Below are 19,542 nucleotides of genomic sequence, written 5' to 3' on the forward strand. Positions count from 1 at the left end.
TTTATCACACAATCTCACACAACCTTTTTTGGGGGGGTTTTCCAAGATGGCAACCAACCTGCGTGCTAGCCACAGAGGTAGATCTGCAATCACACAATTGCTCCACACTTTTAAATTTCAACTCCCATCTACAATACTGTAAATGGCTCGATTGCAATCATGTATTGTCTTTCCGCTGAATGGTTAGCACGCAACAAAAGCTTTTCACTGTACCTCAGTACACGTGACAATAAACTAAACAACCGTGCAAATTGAGTGCTGTTGTATGACGCCGTTCTATACATTCTGCGTCAGAATTGCACGTCATTCTGTCAGACACAGAGAATCTCTTGCTCGATGCACAGAATCTCTTGCCCAGAGTAGGGGAATCGAGGACCAGAGGACAGGTTCAAGGTGAAGGGGAAAAGATTTAATGGGAATCTGAGAGGTGACTTTTTCCACACAAAGGGTGGTGGGTGGATGGAACAAGCTGCCAGAGGAGGTAGTCGAGGCTGGGGCTATCCCAACTTTTAAGAAACAGTTAGACAGGTACAAGGATAGCACAAGTTTGGAGGGATATGGACCAAACCGTAGGCAGGAAGTGCTAGTGTAGCTGGGACATGTTGGCCGCTCTGGACAAGTTGGGCCAAAGGGCCTGTTTCCACACTGTATCACACCATGACTCTAAGAGGTCATAAGGAAAGGGATAGTTAACAGCCTTCCTTTTCCAAAATATAGGGTCACAGAGGCCAAAGATGCATCCAAACAACGAGTGTAGGCTGATTGGGATCTTGGGATTTTTTGCAGTGTAGAGTCGATCAACAAAGCAAACTGAAACGGTTGCATTGCGTACACTTTCATTACAATCAATCAGCGGCATACATCGGTTTTAAACAATAAAAGTGCTTTGTTCCTTTCCTTGCCACCGCCCCCCAGCTTCCATCTTCACAAAACCATGTTTCTTCCCATCCTCGGCTCCTGCGTTCGTGGGCCCAGCCCAGAGAAATCTCCACAGATCCAGCTACGGAATTAATCCTACACAAGAGCGCTTTTGTTCGGCAACTCTTAATAATTCAGAGCCGGATTGCAATTATTCATAGTTTTGCAGCCAACATTGTTGCAGTGACTGAATGCACAAGTGACCGATTTCCCCGGATGTAATTTACTACCCAGTCCAAGCCACAGCCCATCCAAGAGAAAGCTACAAAAGGAGTTGCAAGTGCCGGACTAAAACGTTGTTAAATGGGCCATTATGGACTCCACCCTTTGAGGTCATCTGTTGCCGGCCCCGTTTTGTTCTGGCCTTCTCTACCTTTCAGTCTGAAGAAAGGTTCCTTTCCTCCAGAGATGCTATCTCCTCCAGAGATGAGTTACTGCAGCATTCTGTGTTCGTCTGTGGTGTAAACCAGCATTTGCAGTTCCTTCCTACGCACTTAAATGTCAAGATTTCTCCTTGTACTTCTTATCAACAACTGTCATAAGAGTGTAGTCTTCCTGTACAGCTTTTCTGTGAAGTTCATTGGGCAAGGATGTGGAAGTAGGACTGGGAGTGGCAAGAAAAGCAGTCCACTTGTTACCCCACAGGGAGTGCTGTGTTGTGATAATGCAAGGACTTACTTTGTTGTATCACAAGGACCACTTTGTTTGCCCGCGTATCATGTATAAATGAGAATGACGTGATGTTGGTGGTAACTCTGGTTCCAGGTGACCATGGAATAAACAGCCTGGATTTAAGCTCCAGCTTTTAAACCTTTTAAACACGTGTACTTGTGGTCCTTCCAGGGTCATAACAAAGGTATAACAGATACCGGACCACGAAGTACAACATGCTGTACAGGCAATGTCTTCCCGCACAATTGACAAGATGTGCGGCTCATCGGGATGGGGGTGGCACAGCGGTAGAGTTGCTGCTGTCATTTTTACAGCAGACATTGATAGGCCCCATAGTATGATTATTGCACGTTTGTGGGATTTTGAAGAGTTTCTTGGTCACCTCACACCCCAAAGAATACACAGCACACTCACTGGAAGCACAATTAGGGTTGTCAACTGTCCCGTATTAGCCGGGACATCCCTTATATTGGGCTAGATTGGTTTGTCCCTTATGGGACCGCCAGTTATCCTGTATCAGGCCCGGGGCCGCTATAGTCCCGGACACTGTAGGCCTGGACACTGTAAGCCTGGAGGCCCGCCCGCCACCTAACGGAGGTTGCATAGCAACCCGTCTCCCAGCCGCCATTGGTGGAGCAGGAGCACGTGGTCGCTGGCTGGGTGAGGTCACGTGGGGCGGTGATGTCACCTTTTGCACGTTATTTTGGAGTGAGATAGTTGGCAACCCAAAGCACAATGCCAAATCTCCATAGATACCCACAGGTCAACCTGGCTTCGACAGAGTCACCGACATTCAGAAAAAAACAAGAACAGTATGCGATGAATTGTTATTGCTTGCACAAAATGGTGTTATACAATACAATACAATATATCTTTATTGTCATTGTACCCAGGGGTACAACGAGATTGGGAATGCGCCTCCCATACGATGCAATAATTTAAGTCATTTAGACAGCAGCAACCCAACGAAACAAAACAGTTGTAACAGTTTTGGACAGGGTAAAGTGCAAGTTGATCTATGCGTTGTGGCCATCCGGCTCAGCAGGACCGGTTCATAGCAGCTATGGCCCTGGGGATGAAGCTGTTCCTGAATCTAGGATTCTTGAGATTAGATTAGAGATACAGCACGGGAGAAAAAAGCCCTTTAGCCCACCAATTCCACACCAATCAGCGATCACCCCCTCCACTAGCACTATCCTACACACTAAATTCACAATTATATCAAGCTAATTACCCTACAAACCTGCACGTCTTTGGACTGTGGGAGAAAACCGGAGCACCCGGAGAAAACTCACGCTGTCACGGGGAGAACGTACAAACTCCAAACAGACAGCACCCGTAGTCAGGATTGAACTCTAGTCTCTGGCGCTGTAAGGCAGCAGCTGTTGTACCACTGTGCCGCCCCAAATTAAAGAAAGTGATTTTTCAACATAATGTCCTCTAAAAAGAATCAAAAGTAGCTGCACATGATCACCAGGCTTTGCATCATTCACATCAGGAATATTCCAACTGCGTGCCACGTGAAGCCAATACGTGCCAGCTATTGGTCTTGGCACGGCTTGCCAACAAAAAATAATGGCGCAAGTGGATTGATGGCCGACCAAATCAGAATGACCTTGACAGCTGCTAAACTGTGGATAAATGACAGGGGAAGTTTAGTCTTCTAGCATTTTGTCTCTATCTTCAGCATCTGCCAGTTCCTTCCTACTCCACAAGCCAGCCTCCATTTACATTCCACCAGCAACCATTGTCCGCATAGCATTTTGGTCAGACGTAGACCAGCTTGCCATGGACAACGACACAAGGTTGCCACAATCCCCGGCTTATTTATCAATTACTAGAACAGTATTGCAGGAGTTCATAAATTTGGAGATTTGCTGACAAAACCCAGCAAGAGATTGTTCTTGATTAACCGTAATGAAAATCAAAATCTAGACGCTACCATCTCCTTGATTATAGAAGCATAGAAAATAGGTGCCATTCGGCACTTCGAGCCAGAACCGCCATTCAACATGATCATGGCTGATCATCCAAAATCAGTACCCTGTTCCTGCTTTCTCCCCATATCCCTCGATTCCTTTAGCCCCAAGAGCTAAATCTAACTCTCTCTTGAAAACATCCAGTGAATTGGCCTCCGCTGCTAGCTATGGAGGCCATCAACTAGCTTTGACGATTGGTTAAGGTCAAGGATTCAAGTTTTACAGTCGAAGACAAACAATAAATGTCAAAGTTTGGACAGCAATTCTGATAAATTAACACAAGCAGCAGATTGCCGAAGTTCAAAGTCCAAGTTAAATCCATATAACTATTTAGTTACCAAAAGTCAAAGGACACCTCCAAACGTGGTCCACAAGCTTTTGCCGTCACAAAACCAGCATTTCAAAGTCCTATTTGTAAAGCACACAAACGGTAACACATTGCCACATAGTAATACTAGTTTAGTGCAAGATTAAGTCCCGTAAAGTCCGATTAAAGAGAGTCCAAGTGTCTCCAACGAGGCAGAGAGAAGCTCAGGATGGTTCTTTAGTTATTGAGAGTGGTCCTCGGTTACCATCTACCTCACTGGAGACCCTCGGACTATCTTTAACTTCCCACCGTGGCTGCCATAGAGTTACTGGAAAGTGCAGTTGGACGGAACCGAAATCCTGGAACGATTTGACAGACAAACAAACCGTGCCGACCTCATGGGTGTCCAGTGGGACCATGTCATCCAATACAATCCAGCTGCCCTCCTCAAAATAAACTCGACAATAAATACTGGGCATTCAACATGGCATCGTCAGCCTCCAGCAAATCGGACTCGTGAAATACACGTCAAAAAGACCACAGCAAACCAGACCTGGGGACAGTATCTTCCCAGCTGTTGTCAGGCAACTGAACCATCCTATCACCAACTTGGTTCTGAGCTACTATCTACCTCATTGGAGACCCTCGGACTATCTTTAATCAGACTTTACGGGATTTTATCTTGCACTAAACGTTATTCTCTTTATCTTGCACCTGTACACTGTAAATGGCCCTATTGCAATCATGTATAATTTTTCCGCTGACTGGTTAGCATGCAATAAAAGCTTTTCTCTGTACCTTGGACAATATAAATGAAATTAAAACCCTTGTTTCTCACAGACCATAGAGGGGGGGAAATTGTGTCTTTTAATGCCGATTGTCCACTATAACCGATTAAGGTACTATCATTGCACAAGTAGCAGAAACAAACAACTGTAGTTGCTGGTTAATGCACTAAGTGTTGGAGTCACTCAGCAGGTCAGGCAGCATCTCCGGAGAAGATGGTTAGATGGCGTTTCGAGTCGAGACCCTTCTTCAGACTCTCGGTATAGAACTGGGCCTGGAATCCAGGTAAGTTGACAGCCCCGGCCTGCTGGTGGCTAAGGGGGAGGAGAGGATTGGCAGAGTCGATGGTCACGGTCTGAGGGTGGTCAGAGTGTGGGTAAGGGTCACGGCATGCACGCCGATGGTGGCGACAGATGGCTTGGCCTGGAGATGACGCAAGCTGCAGTGTACAGCCTTCTGGGTAAGCATCACCGCCGTTGTCGGCTTGAGTTCCGCCTCGCCGTTATGGCACTTCCTGCGGTGTGCGGCCTTCTGGGTAAGCGTCACCGCCGTTGTCGGCTTGAATTCCGTCTCGCCGTTGGGGGCACTTCCTGCGGCGCATGGCCTTCTGGGTAAGCACGGCCACCATTGCCGACCTGAGTTCAGTCTCGTTGTCGAGACATTCCCTGTGGTGCGCGGCCTTCTGGGTAAGCACGTCCGCCATGTTTCCGATGTAAACGAGTGACCGGACAGTACGGCAGAAATTAAAAACCGCCTGGATTGCACGAGGGACCGAGAACAGAATTGGTTAAACGTAAGTTTACGCAAGTCGCCTATTGCGCACGTTGGGGAGTGTTTTATACCGTTTAGTCAAGTGAGAGAGGGCATCGATAGGTGACAGTTCGGGTCAGTACCATTCTTTAACCTCTTCACCAAGTGTTTGAAGTGTCATGGGCCCAGACCCGGTAAGACCACATATCATTCCTTCAAGTACACGTGTGAATCAGAGGGATTTATAAACTATATATACACTGTATCTGGTTGCTTCAATGACAATGATTTCATGCCTGCTGCTCTGGTTTGCTGGTACATCTTTGCTGAATAAACCAGATTTTAAATTTCAAGCTGCTTCAGTCAAATTTAAACTCAAAACAATTTATTCAAGTCTCTGGATTACTGGCCCAGTATATCATCAACCTCCCAAAAATGCAACGCAACTCAGCACTCACCTAGGCCGTTTATTTTGGGTAATTCCTTCTGGCGTGCAACAGCTATTTAAATTTTAAACAAAATAGTAATTACATGAAAAACTATAGAATTAACAAGATCCACTGGAGGCGGCACGGTGGCAGAGTTGCTACCTAATAGCGCCAAAGACCCAGGTTTGAGCCCAACTACAGGTGCTGTCTGCAAAATTGAATGCTTTGAATTTATATTGAATTAATTTCTCCCAGCCTAATAATCATCTCCTTTTTGCAAAAGATGTTTCATTCACAAAAACACAAAATACTGTAGTAACACAGCAGGTCAGGCAGCATCCGTGCAGAACATGGATAGGCGATTTAGTTTAGTTTTAGGATGCAGCGTGGAAACAGGCCCTTCGGCCCACCGAGTCCACGCCGGCCAGCGATCCCTGCACATTAACACTATGCTGCTCTAGGGACCATGTTTAAATTTAAACCAAGCCAATTATCCTTCAAACCTGTACGTCTTTGGAGCGTGGGAGGAAACCGAAGATCTGGGTGTAAACCCACGCAGGTCACGGGGAGAACGTACAAACTCCGTACAGGCAAGTATCCGTAGCCAGGATCGAACCTGGGTCTCTGGCATTATAAATGCTGCAAGGTAGCAACTCTACCCACTGCACCACCGTGCAATCTCTCACACGTTCTCCAGAGATGCTGCCTGACTATTGATCATTATGATCAATGTCAAAAGGACCCTGCACTAAATCTCCGTTTGTTGTTTAATGTGCATGCATCGCGTGCGATCCAAAGCAATCCACCTGTGGAAGGGTACAATATCCAGGGATAAAGGCCATTCTGATCGTCATCGAATTGCTTCCAGGGCTTCCATTGTTCGGCTGCGCTGACATTAGTGCTGCCTGTCTGAATCCTGTTGCAACGTGCTTCTCAGAAGATTAATCAACAGCAAACATGCTTAATCTGCACCTCCCACCATAATCCCCAAACCTCCTTTGACAGTTGACTTTGAAGACTACGACTCCCCTGCATCAAACACAAGCCCAAGCCTCCGTCTGCAACCCCCCCTCCTCATTCCTTACATTCCCATCCACAAGAAAAAGCTTTCGATTCACACTCATAATTTTATTTTTAAACATTTTGTTGGATGCAGAGAATAGTGATATGATATTATTTTCCTGGGAGGGATAAATCACTCATTTTACAAAGATACAATGATCCAGGCATGTGCAGGAATAGAGAATGCGGGGTATTGTAGAAATGAAGTTGTCTGAAGTAGGGTCCCGACCAGAAACGTCACCCATACCCTTTTTCTCCAGAGATGCTGCCTGACCCACTGAGTTACTCCAGCACTTGGTATCTGTCTAAGCTAAAAGCACACAGGGTCCATCGTTTCATGAACAGATGTCGAAGATAACTGCACAGGAAGATGAATTAACCGTTAACTGTTTGAAGCCTCAACCGAGGCACTGAGTTCAGTTCTGGATTCGACAGCTTAGGAAGGATGTTTGAGGCCTTGGAGGGTATAGTTGAGGTTCTCATAATGGTACCAGAAATCTAGGTAGTATTCAATTTCACAAATAGGTTTCAATCGTGTAAATAAGCAGAAACTGTTTCTTGTGGCAGAAGGTTCACTTAGGTACTACACCTTTAATTGTAACTGGAAGCGTACCAGAGGCAATTGAGTGAAAAAGTTTTTCCTCATCTCCGTTCGAAATGGCCTTCCCGTTATTCTTAAACTGTGGCCCCTGGTTCGGGACTCCCCCAACATCGGGAACATGTCTCCTGCCTCTAGCGGATTCCTCAAATCTTTGCTGTAACCAGTGTAGCTGGCATCAAATCACTTGCTCCTGCCATTAGCTTTGCTGGTTGTGGCTCCACCTCTGCCGTGGAATTTGAGGTTCAGCTTTCAACTGCTCCACATTGCATCAGCACAATTTTCATCAAAAATGACAGGACGAAAGAAAGTGCTAATCCTCCCCCGTGCGAACCCTTTCAGAGACACAATACACGCCTCTGCGCCCAACATGACATGCAGGATTATTCCGCAGAACCCTTGCGTGCTATTTTGAATTGGGCTTTGCAAGCAACCAGACACCTGGCTACCTTTGATCTTCCTGAACTCAGAAGGCAGCGGAATGAGGTGGGCGAGAACATTCTTTGAATAACTGCAGCCCGTGCCAAGAATGCCACAATCAATTTTAAGGCATTCGATGCCGAGCCAATTGTTCCTAAAAGGTGCTGGTTTAAATCGAAGGTCGACACAAGATGTTGGAGTAACTCAGCGGGTCAGGCAGCATCTCTGGAGAGAAGGAATTGGTGACGTTTCGGGTCTCGACCCGAAACGTCACCCATTCCTTCTCTCCAGAGATGCTGCCTGACCCCTCTGAGTTACTCCAGCATTTTGTGATACCTTCGATTTGTACCAGCATCTGCAGTTATTTTCTTACACAATGATCGACTCCACATTTTCCTTGAACTCCCTCCCCTTTGATCTCTCGTTTTCACACCTTAGGCTTGCATATCTCTCGTTTTCCTCTCCCCTCAATCTCAGTCTGAAGAAGGGTCTCGACCCAAAACGTCACCCATTCCTTCTACCCAGAGATGCCGGCGGTCCCACTGAGTTACTCCAGCATTTTGCGTCTCTCTTCAGAATTATCAAGATATTGCCTTCAAGGATCAGGCAGCCTTGATCATCCACGTGCCCTCCTTCTGCGCAGCAAGACTCTTGCAATGTAGTACCTCCGATTTTTTTAGATTTAGATTTAGAGATACAGCGCAGAAACAGGCCCTTCGGCCCACCGGGTTCGCGCCACCCAGCGATCCCCGCACATTAACACTATCCCACACCCACTAGGGACAATTTTTACATTTGCCCAGCCAATTAACCTACAAACCTGTACGTCTTTGGAGTTTGGGAGGAAACGGAAGATCTCGGAGAAAACCCACGCACGTCACGGGGAGAACGTACAAACTCCGTACAGACAGCACCCATAGTCAGGATCGAACCCGGGTCTCCGGTGCTGCATTCGCTGTAAGGCAGCAACTCTACCGCTGCGCCACCGTGCTGCCCTTATTGTTCCTAAAGTTCTGACAAGACACAAAAAGCTGGAGTAACTCACGGGTCAGGCAGCATATCTCTGGAGAGAAGGAATTGGTGATCCTTCTTCAGACTGAGAATCAAAGGGAATGGAAAATGAGAGATATAGATGGTGATATAGAGATATAGAAATGAATGAAAGGTGTGCAAAAAAGTAGTGATGAAGAAAACAGGCCATTGTTAGTTGTGGGCGAGGTGAAAAAGACATTGAGACTCAACACGACAGCTTTGAAGCTGGACCAACAACTTGTGTGCTGTTATTCGAAAGGTTTGTGCTGGTTACCACTGAACTCGAGATAGTCAACGTCAGAATTATATAGCACAGAACATGGCTCTTTGCCAAACCTAGACTACAGAGTCCATCAAGCATCCATTGGCACTAATTGCACCTTACTCTTTCACCAACTCCCCCTACATACTCTTCGGGCAATTTAACGACCAATTATCAACCTACCCCATCCTTGGAATGTGGGTGGAAATTTAAACGCACACACACACAGTGTAAGAAAATAACTGCAGATGCTGGTACAAATCGAAGGTATTTATTCACAAAATGCTGGAGTAACTCAGCAGGTCAGGCAGCATCTCGGGAGAGAAGGAATGGGTGACGTTTCGGGTTGAGACCCTTCTTCAGTCTGAAGAAGGATCTCGACCCAAAACGTCACCCATTCCTTCTCTCCCGAGATGCTGCCTGACCTGCTGAGTTACTCCTGCATTTTGTGAATAAATATCTTCGATTTGTACCAGCATCTGCAGTTATTTTCTTATATGATCCAGAATCCTATATTCATTGCATGTCTAGGTGCCCATCTAAAAGCTTGTTAAATGGCACTATTGTATCTACCTCCACCACCAACTGTATCTGTGCACTCCAGGCACCCCACCACCCTGTGTAAAATAAACTTGCCCTGCATACCTCCTTTAAACGTTGTCCCTCTGACATTCAAGTTATGCCCTCTACTCTTTGGCATGTCCACACTGAGGGATAGGATTGTGTACCCTCATCATTTTTAGTTGAATTTAGAGATACAGCGCGGAAACAGGCCCCTTGGCTCACCAAGTCCACGTCGACCAGCGATCCCCTACACTAGCACTACACGCACCAGGGACAATTTTAACCAGACCCAATTTAACCTACATCTTTGAAGTGTGGGAGGAAACCAGAGCACCCGGAGCAAACCCACGCGGTCACGGGGAGAAGGGACAAACTCTATACAGACAGCAGCCACAGACAGGGTCAAAGGCAGCAACTCTAAGGCTGCCCCGCCATGCCTCCCTGTTCATGTTAACATACATTCAAATCCACTGGACACCGGACTTCATACAAGTACTCTGCGCTTTTTAGAGTTGCCCGCAGATAGTTCCGTTGAGCGCACAGCCAATAGTGCAAGATTGAGAGGAGGTAACAGTTGGGAGGTTTAAGCATCAAAACAGCGTGGTACCTGGTCAGCACAGCATGGAAGAAATGTGTAGGAAGGAACTGCAGATGCTGCTTTACACTGAAGACGGACACAAAATGCTAGAGTAACTCAACGGGACAGGCACCAGCTCTGGAGAGAAGGAATAAGTGACGTTTCGGGTGGAGACCCTTCTTCTGAAGGTGATCTGAAGAAGGGTCTCGACCCAAAACGTCATCCATTCCTTCTATCGAGATGCTGCCGGTCCCGCTGAGTTACTCCAGCATTTGTGTGTCTATCTTCAGTACCGCATGGAGATTGGGCCCAGATCCACGAACTGTGCATGGATTGGACAGTAGATGCATACACACACATGTGCTCATTTCAAGGCATTCAATGCAACTGACTCTCCAGCATGCATCAGATGCCAAATTCCATCTGCAGCACAAAAGTTGGAAGACTGTGGCCTGCAGACTTAAAATTAAAACTAAACTACAGCCTGCTGCAAATATAACATTCATGCTCATCTTACCCACTCATTCCACAGGCGCAGTGAAACTGCCCAGCTCTGTTCCCAGCATCATGGATACGCTGTGGGCGGCTAACATGCATTCAAACCCGCTGGACACAATACTTCACACAGGCAAGTTCAAACTGGTTCCCTTCTAGATGAACAACATGGGCAGCTCGAAGCTGAAGTTATTCCAGAGAGAGAGAGAGAGAGAACAAGAATAGAAAACCCCTTCCAAAATAATGGTGGCAAACGTCAGCCCACAGCATGGAATTCCCATCCAAAACCCTCTGGATCCATTAAAACTCGCTGAATGCGTCAAAAGTGTGGTGATAGGGAACCTCTTTGTGATTGCTGTATTAATCAGTGTCTGCGCTGAATAAGATACTCACTGTACTTAGTCGGCAGGACAAAGAATCATACAAAGAGCTCAAATAAAAAAAAGCAAAGCATAAGACACACATTGCCCTGATGCACAGTTGACTGGTTCTGATTATAGATTAACAAGGGTAGTCAGGAGGAGTGACTGGGACAAAACGCTTACTCTTTGCCACAATGAGCTCATTTATTCTCGCTGACATTTCATCGGCGTTGTGGTCAGCCACTTGCATTATAACTTTCCCTCCCGACCCAACTCCGCGAGTTCATTGTGAACTTGGCCAAACTACAGAAGTGGACCGTACTGTGCTTCTCTGAAACTCCACACGGCATATTAATCACAGACTGTATGACCATCTGCTAAAAAACCAAGGGCACCTAGATAATGAGGTTACAAAATACAACGCACAATTTAAAAGCGATCTATGGAAATCAAGTCCAATCGCCTAAAACTCAGTAATTACGAGTAATACATTTGACGATACAAGGTATAGAACATAGAAAAATAGGTGCAGGAGTAAACTATTCGGCCCTTCAAGCCAGCACCGCCATTCAAGATGACCATGGTTGATCATCTAAAATCAGTGCCCCGTTCCTGCCTTTTCCCCCATATCCCTCGATTCCTTTAGCCCTAAGAGCTAAATCTAATGAAGAGGTATGTTCTCCCTGTGACCACGTGGGTTTTCTCTGGGTGCTCCGGTCTCCTCCCACACTCCAAGGACGTACAAGTTTGTTGGTTAAATGGCTTCTGGAAATTTTAAATTGTCGCTAACGTGTAGGATAGTGCTAGTGGGTGGGATGATTGGTAATTGGCTTTGGTAAAATTATAAATTATCCTCCGTGTGTACAATAATGTCAGTTTGTGTTAATGTGTGGGGTGATCGCTTGTCAGTGCTGATGGTGCGCTGAAAGGCCTTCTTCTCTAATGTCTAAAGTCTGTGTTTTGCTCAGGATTCCAGCACCTGCAGATCCTTGTGTCTCTGTGTGGCCTCTGTTATTATATAAATGTAGCGCATCCTATTAATAGCAGTTTCTAAAACTACCAACACCTTCAGAACTATTTTCTTTTACAGCATTGTTTATGGGGTCAATTATCAGTTCAAAACTGCACAAGCATTCCCAAAATCCAATGGACCTCGTCAAATGTCATTGAGATACAAGTTCCAGGAGCAGAATTGGGCAATTTGGCCCATCACGTCTACTCCACCATTCAATCGTGGCTGATCGATCTGTCCCAATAGACAATAGACAATAGGTGCAGGAGGAGGCCATTCAGCCCTTCGAGCCAGCACCGCCATTCAATGCGATCATGGCTGATCACTCTCAATCAGTACCCCGTTCCTGCCTTCTCCCCATACCCCCTCACTCCGCTATCCTTAAGAGCTCTATCCAGCTCTCTCTTGAAAGCATCCAACGAACTGGCCTCCACTGCCTTCTGAGGCAGAGAATTCCACACCTTCACCACTCTCTGACTGAAAAAGTTCTTCCTCATCTCCGTTCTAAATGGCCTACCCCTTATTCTTAAACTGTGGCCTCTTGTTCTGGACTCCCCCAACATTGGGAACATGTTTCCTGCCTCTAATGTGTCCAATCCCCTAATTATCTTATATCCCTCTCAATCCCATTCTCCCGCCTTCTCCCCACAACCACCAACACCCGTGTTTTACTTTAATCCCTTGCCACAAGATTCAAGATTCAAGATAGCTTTATTTGTCATCCAGGCCTGGCTCACAGCTGTGAGAAGAGAAGTCTGTTTAGTTTTAAGTTTAGAGATACAACGTAGAAACAGGCCCTTCAGCCCACCGAGTCTGCACCGACCCCTGCACATTAACACTATCCTACACACACACACACACAAAGGGACAATTTACATTTATACCAAGCCAATTAACTTACAAACCTGCACTTTTCTGCAATTTGTGGGAGAAAAGGGAGCAAGTTAGGAAAAGGGGACGTACAACGAGATCTGGGTGTCCTAGTGCATCAGTCACTGAAAGGAAGCACGCAGGTACAGCAGGCAGTGAAGAAAGCCAATGGAATGTTGTCCTTCATAACAAGAGGAGTTGAGTATAGGGGCAAAGAGGTCCTTCTGCAGTTGTACAGGGCCCTAGTGAGACCGCACCTGGAGTACTGTGTGCAGTTTTGGTCTCCAAATTTGAGGAAGGATATTCTTGCTATTGAGGGCGTGCAGCGTAGGTTCACTAGGTTAATTCCCGGAATGGCAGGACAAAGAATCGTAGGTGTCGTATGTTGAAAGACTGGAGCGACTAGGCTTGTATACACTGGAATTTAGAAGGATGAGAGGGGATCTTATCGAAACATAAGATTATTAAGGGGTTGGACACGTTAGAGGCAGGAAACATGTTCCCAATGTTGGGGGAGTCCAGAACTAGGGGCCAGAGTTTAAGAATAAGGGGTAGGCCATTTAGAACAGAGATGAGGAAAACCTTTTTCAGTCAGAGAGTTGTAAATCTGTGGAATTCTCTGCCTCAGAAGGCAGTGGAGGCCAATTCTCTGAATGCATTCAAGGGAGAGCTAGATAGAGCTCTTGAGGATAGCGGAGTCAGGGGGTATGGGGAGAAGGCAGGAACGGGGTACTGATTGAGAATGATCAGCCATGATCACATTGAATGGTGGTGCTGGCTCGAAGGGCCGAATGGCTTCCTCCTGCACCTATTGTCTAAAACCGAATATCTCGGAGAAAACCCACACTGTCACGGGGAGAACGTACAAACACCGTACAAACAGCACCCGTAGTCAGGATCGATCCCGACTACGTAACTTTGTCGGCCCCAGAAATGCAGCGACTCTGCTGTCTGCATTTACCGGACTGTATGCGAAAATAAAACGAATTTCATTGTATCCAGGTACATGCAACAATAAAGTATCACTGAATCTTAGTGAAGAGTTGAGTTGGCCGTCACTGTGAATGAAGGCCTCTTTTCGCAGTGACCGCCGGTTCTATTTTTAAACTTTATAACCAATATAAACAACTATATATACTACTAATATAAAACTTTGGCTTCCAGATATCTAAATTATCTTAATTACATCACTGGAGCCATGGGGTCGGTGCAACTAAAGCTAGACAGCCGAGGCAAGTGAAGCCAGAGAAACGAGTCTAAAATAACCCGTTCGCAGAGACATCATGTTACAATGATGTAACTCCAAACGCCTACACTGCCCTTGCAGGCTGCCATTATTCTTCAGAGCTACGGCCAATATTCCTGGCCCTGAAGTTTTTGATATAGTCATAGAGTGATACAGCATGGAAACAGGCCCCTTGGCCTAACTCGCCCATGCCCCATCTGCACTAGTTCCACCTACCTGGGTTTGGCCCATATCCCTCTAAACCTAACCTCCCCATAATGGTTCCTTAAACGTTGCGATAGTCCCTGCCTCAACTACCTCCTCCGGCAGCTTGTTCCTTTGTGTGGGGAAAAAGCTACCCCTCAGGCTCCTATTAAATCTCCCCCCCCCCCCCCTCCCCCTCACCTTAAACCCATCTCCTCTGGTTCTCAATTCCCCTACTTTGGGTAAAAGACTGGGCATTTTTACCCAGTCTATTCCTCTCATGATTTGTACACCTTTATAGGATCACCCCTCCTCCTCCTCCTGTCTTCCAGGGAAACAAGTCCTAGCCTGCTCAACCTCTCCCTGTAACTCGGGCCCTCAAGTCCTGACAACATCCATGTAAATCTTCTCTGCACCCGTTCCAGATTGACCACATCTTTCCTATAAGATGGTGCCCAAAGCTGAACACAATACTCTAAATGTGGCCTCACCAATGTCTTACACAACTGCAACATGACCTGCCAACTTCTATACACAAGACTGACAGATGGAGGACATTGTGCCAAAAGTCTTTTTGACCAGCCTATTTGACACCACTTTCAAGTAACTGTTTCAAGTAAGACTTCCCAGAGCCCCACCATTCACTCTGTAGGTCCTGCCCCATGTTAGACTTTGCCAAAAAGGCAAAACACCTCACATTACTCAGTGTTAAATTCCATCAATCATTCCTCAGCCCACCTGCCCAGCATTTGGGGAAATTCTATAGGTCAGGCGGCATTTATGGAGGGAAATCAACATTTGGATGTGGAGAGGATGTTTCCACTGGTGGGAGAGTCTAGGACCAGAGGGCACAGCCTCAGAATAAAAAGACCTCATTGAAACTTACCGAATAGTGAATGGCCTGGATAGAGTGAATGTGCAGAGGATGTTTCCACTGGTGGGATAGTCTAGGACCAGAGGGAACAGCCTCAAAATAAAAGAACGTATCTTTAGAAAGGAGCTAAGGAGGAATTTCTTCAGTCAGAGGGTGGTGAACCTGTGGAATTCATTGCCACAGAAGGCTATGGAGGCCAAGTCAATGGATACTTTTAAGGTGGAGATTGATAGATTCTTGATTAGTATGGGTGTCAGGGCTATGGAGAGAAGTCAGGAGAATGGGGTTGAGGGCGGAAGATAGATTAGCCATAATTGAATGGCGGAGTAGATGATGGGCTGAATGGCCTAATTATGTTCCTATAACCTAACCCATGAACATTTTGGGTTTGAACCCTTCATCTAGATTGAAGAGGGACAGTCGATAGTTTTAAGAGGTGCGGAGAGGGGCAAGACGAGAGGTAGCATGTGATGGGTGGATATATTGGTGAAGAACAGGTAGCATGTGATGGGTGGATATTGGTGAGCAAATGGCAGTCGGGTGGGGGAGCAAAGGGTGGAGATGTCGACAAAGGCTAGGAGTGGACAACTAAAGGTCCACATGCACACACACATTTGGGCGGCACAGTGGCGCAGTGGTAGAGTTGCTGCCTTACAGCGCTTGAGGCGCTGGAGACCCGGGTTCGATCCCGACTGCGGGTGCTGTCTGTACGGAGTTTGTACATTCTCCACGTGGGTTTTCTCCGAGATCTTCGGTTTCCTCCCACACTCCAAAGATGTACAGGTTTGTAGGTTAATTGGCTTGATACAAGTGTAAATTGTCCCTAGTGTGCGTAGGGTAGCGTAAATGTGCGGGGATCATTGGTCGGCGCGGACTTGGTGGGCCGAAGGGCCTGTTTCCGTGCTGTATCTCTAAACTAAACTGAGAGAGAGATTGTGCTGGACTGTTATGTGACAGTCATGAGTTCGCGGCTGCCATGGTGCAAATGTGACATTGAAGAGTGGGGGGGGGGGGGGGGGGGGGTCACAAGATGCTCAACATGCTTCGATTACAGCAATGTTACTGGTATGTAGCTCAGGTACCGTGTGAGAAGGACACTTATTTTTTTTAAAGAGTCAGTGCGTGACAGGGAAATTATTCTGGCACCATTCTGAAAAATCTCAAAAATCTTCCCGTTAATAAACTCCATTCTCACGTTCGCACTTTTGGAATACTTGTAATGGTGATAATCACTCAACTCGAGCAAATCCATCTATAACTTTCAAAAGAGAGTTGTACTCGTACTTCAAAAGGGGTAATATATACACAGGGATCTGGTAACTAGCATTATCTCACATTTCGCTTGGGCAGCTTACAACCCAGCGGTATGAATATTGACTTCTCGAACTTCAAGTTGCCCTTGCTTTCCCTCACGCCATCCCTCCACCATCCTTGTTCTCCAGTCTGACTGACTGTCCTCCTGATTAACTTTTACATTGTATGCCTCGTTGTCACCTTCCCCTAGCAAACAATGACCTACTCTAGGTATCACAAAATATGGAGTAACTCAGCGGGTCAGGCAGCATCTCTGGGGAGAAGGAATGGATGACGTTTCGGGTCCTCGACCCGAAACGTCACCCATTCCTTCTCTCCAGAGATGCTGCCTGACCCCTCTGAGTTACTCCAGCATTTTGTGATACCTTCGATTTGTACCAGCATCTGCAGTTATTTTCTTACACAATGATCGACTCCACATTTTCCTTGAACTCCCTCCCCTTTGATCTCTCGTTTTCACACCTTAGGCTTGCATATCTCTCGTTTTCCTCTCCCCTCAATCTCAGTCTGAAGAAGGGTCTCGACCCAAAACGTCACCCATTCCTTCTACCCAGAGATGCCGGCGGTCCCACTGAGTTACTCCAGCATTTTGCGTCTCTCTTCAGAATTATCAAGATATTGCCTTCAAGGATCAGGCAGCCTTGATCATCCACGTGCCCTCCTTCTGCGCAGCAAGACTCTTGCAATGTAGTACCTCCAAAGACTAACAAAATTCCAACAGTCAATGCAGCTTTATTTCTTGTTTGGCCTGGAAACATTCACTATATTTTACCACATACAAATGTAGACTTTTCATTTACAGAAACCATTGCAGAAATTTGTCAGACTGAATGCGTAAAGCACTGCTACCTTTGAAAAGGCAATTCCTTTGATAAAGCATGTGTTGACATTAATTTAATATAGTACATGGCCTTATACGTTAGAACAATTGCCATTAAGATCATAACTGGGTGGTTTAGAGTGGCATTGTGGCGCATCGGTAGAGTTGCTGTCTTACAGCACCAGAGACCCGGGTTTGACCCCGACTCTGGGAGCTAACCGTAAAGAGTTTGTACGTTCCCCCGTGACCGCATGGGTTTTCTCGGGGTGCTCCAGTTTCCTCCCTCATTCCAAAGATGTGCTGGTTTGTAGGCTAATCCGCTTCTGTAAATTGTCCCTGGGGCAGAGGATAGAATTAGTGTACGGATGATCGTTTGGTCGGTGCAGACTCGGTGGGATGGGGCCCGTTTCCACGTCGTGCACCTAAACTAAACCGCACGGAGTGAAGCACTCATTTTGATTCATAAGTGCTCCCAAGGCGATCCTGCACTCAAAATGCATCATTTCTTTCACTTTTGTCAAAATTGGCCTTTTAATTAGTTTTTGTGCCATCGACACCTTCAGCTGGGGTGGGGCTACTGCGGAAAGCCAAACACGTTTCATGACCAACAATTTGTTCTCAGATGGAGCGCTTAAGGATAGCGGAGTCAGGGGGTATGGGGAGAAGGCAGGAACGGGGTACTGATTGAGAATGATCAGCCACGATCACATTGAACGGCGGTGCTGGCTCGTAGGGCCGAATGGCCTCCTCCTGCACCTATTGTCTAAGCCATCATTCCCATGTCTGCCTAGTGGTAGAATTGCTGCCTTACAGCGCTAGAGACCCAAGTTTGATCCTGACCACGGGTGCTGTCTGTACGGAGTTTGCACGTTCTCCCTACCACCTGCATGGGTTTGCTCCGGGTGCTCCGGTTGCCTCCCACACTCCAAAAACGTACAGGTTTGTGGGTTCATTGGCTTCGGTAAAATATGTGTGCGTGTGCGTGTGCGTGTGCGCGTGCGTGTGCATGTGTGTGTGCGTGTGTGTGTGTGTGTAGGGTAGTGATCGCTGGTCAGCACGGACTCGGTGGGCCCGTTTCCACACTGTATCTCCAAGTTAAAGTTAAATGGTGTAACTGCAGAGTCAGCAGTGGTGGGTGAAGCAATTGAACGTTGGGACACTCATTCAGGGAGAGTGACTCATTCCGATCTCTGGCTCTCAGCTCGGCAGCTGTTGGCTGACAAGTTGCACTACGATAATACTCAGCGTGCTGGCGGGAGGATGGACGGGGGGGGAGGAAAAGGCATCGCGACTGCCAAACGAGAACCTGCAGCGGGCCAGGTCCAGAATGTCAAGCCTCTTAGATCCGAGCAGCAACCCTCGACTCGGGCAAGGAGCGGAAAGGAAACAACAACCGGCCGGCCAAATAACCGTCAGAAGGAATGCAGAAAGGCAATCAATCAAAATGATACTCTGGTACAGCACCAGACTGAAACCCAAGTCCGTCGCAAGGCCGGCTAAAACTGGAATCTACAGTAAGCTCCACAAACACCATCGCCATCCTGTAAGTGAACCACTTCCAGCCGCTCTATTAATAGACCGACGCGAGAACCTCCAGACATACAGTGAGAAACAGAAACACCTTACACACCAAAGCCTCCTTGGCACAGAACCCCACTCTGGTGTTAAGTCGCTCATGCGACCGGCAAAGGTATCAGGGTACAAAGATAAAAACCAAAAGATAAGAATATTGCAGCAACATTGCAATACCTCATTGTGATAAGGTAAAAGCAGAGCCAAGAAACGCAAAATAACCTGCAGGAAGGAACTGCAGATGCTGGTTTACAACCGAAGACACACACAAGGTAATATGGCGAGTCTGGAGGCTCGTTCTTTGTTGAAGAAGTTTATTGCGACAGCAATATTCGATCACAAAGTTTACTTAACGAGATTACAGACAACCATTAAAACTAACTGATCACTTCGAAGAAGTCTCCTAACTGACTCTTTTGGGCGCCAAAACCGCACGTGA

General features: G+C 46.7%; 1 protein-coding gene across 2 annotated transcripts in view; it reads right to left on the reverse strand.

The window, feature by feature from the left end:
* Positions 1–19,542, reverse strand: part of rhbdf1a (rhomboid 5 homolog 1a (Drosophila)) — a 270,605-nt gene that overhangs the window by 185,288 nt on the left and 65,775 nt on the right. The window lies entirely within an intron of this gene.

The sequence above is a fragment of the Rhinoraja longicauda genome, chromosome 21, assembly GCF_053455715.1.
Source record: "Rhinoraja longicauda isolate Sanriku21f chromosome 21, sRhiLon1.1, whole genome shotgun sequence".
NCBI classification, from domain to species: Eukaryota; Metazoa; Chordata; class Chondrichthyes; order Rajiformes; family Arhynchobatidae; genus Rhinoraja; species Rhinoraja longicauda.